This window comes from Pteropus vampyrus, unplaced genomic scaffold (genome assembly GCF_000151845.1).
Source record: "Pteropus vampyrus isolate Shadow unplaced genomic scaffold, Pvam_2.0 Scaffold173, whole genome shotgun sequence".
NCBI classification, from domain to species: domain Eukaryota; kingdom Metazoa; phylum Chordata; class Mammalia; order Chiroptera; family Pteropodidae; genus Pteropus; species Pteropus vampyrus.
Genome location: NW_011888954.1, coordinates 720,677 through 722,244, shown reverse-complemented (window position 1 = coordinate 722,244; position 1,568 = coordinate 720,677).

Genomic DNA, 1,568 nt, shown 5'->3' with positions numbered 1-1,568 from the left:
CGGGCCTCTCCCGACGCTCTGCCCACCAGTCGTCATTCCTCGATGACACACCCTCTGCCCACCAGTCTTCATTCCTCGGTGACACCTTTGACACCTTTGATTCAGTATTAGTATTAGGAAAGCTGTGCCCAGACCTGCCGTCTGTTCCAGGAAGAGGAAGCCATCAGGGTGTAAGACCCACGTTAGGAAAAGCAGATGGAGTCAGCTTAGCGGCAGAAGCCTGGCTGGTGCTTCCCATGCACTTTGCTGGTATTTTGCGAAGTGTCCCTTAAAGTCAAAGAACCTACAGCAGCTCTGGTCCCCAGTAGGCCAAACCATCTCCACTAAGTGATCATTAGATGGCCTGTCAGGCAGGGCCCCCTGTGTCCTTGGGTACCCTGCTTCAGTGACAGAAATCAGCCCAATACACGGCCCCCCGCCCCGACACACACACAGATAAGAAGGGCCGGGCGCACACCTCTGCACATAGCCTGTTCCCTCACTGCTACACGCATGCACTTTTACACGCACTCAGGGGCTCTGTCGCAACAGCCTCTCTGCCCCGAGACAAGCGATAACACGCCCGCCTGCCCGTCGCTTCTTGCCTTTAGTCCCTGGCAGAGTAAGAGCAAACCCAAGATGCAGGGCAGAGGAGGATTGATTGCCAGGTGAAGGAGGAGGCTGTGGTTTGACTGTCTCAGCAGCAACCTGAGGAGACCTGGGGACTGGAGGGAGAGGGGCCAAAGCGGGTGCCCCACTCAAGGCTACTTACTGCCCAAATGCCCGTAGCTATCGGTAAACAGCAAGTCCTGGTGCTTTGTCCCTAAAGCCAGGAGGCGAGACAGTGCAGGAGGCGAGACAGGCAAGCACGCTGGGGCTGGCTGCTGCCTCCTCTTTGGGGAGCAGAGTGAGCTTTGCCCACCAGGGTGAGCCAAGCTGGGTGTTGGGCGGGAGCCCTGACGCTGGCACACCTGCGAGAGGTCCGACCGGCCCACCTGGAGCCGGCCCTTAGGAGGGTTCCCACCTGCGCAGCTCCAGCCACAGCAGGACGCCCCCCAGCCCCCCAGAGACCCTCGATAAGTCTCAGAGGTGGCCCATCTTGACGTCCTGGTTCCCTCTTTTTACTTTCCACATTCTCCACAAACCCCAATACCCACCCAAAACGTGAGTTCGGGGGAAGGGAACATGGCATCCTCCCCTTTCTAGGTCAGAAATGTTTTGTAACCAAGGCCTCGGGCTCTGTAAATGTTTGCTGGCAGGGTTGTTTTGCTCAGCTGGGGCAGTGCTGGGCCAAAGCCCCCCTGTCCTCGATTGCCTTCTCCCCCACCCTTCGCCATCCTAATTTCAGGCTCAACTGTGCGCGTTTAGGGCTTAATTAAACTCTTGTCTTGCTTTCAGAAGAGACATTCTCTGCCCCAGGGAGTTGCTACCGTGCTTTGTGAGGAGGACAGGTCTGAGCAGGCTCTCAGGTGAAGATTTGCTGGGAGGGAGAAAGAACATCGCCTCCTGGAAGCTGCCCAGCAGTGGCCAAAGGGGAACCAGCAGGGCCGGTGGGGGGGTGGGGGGGTGGGGGAGTGGGGGGAGGCCCC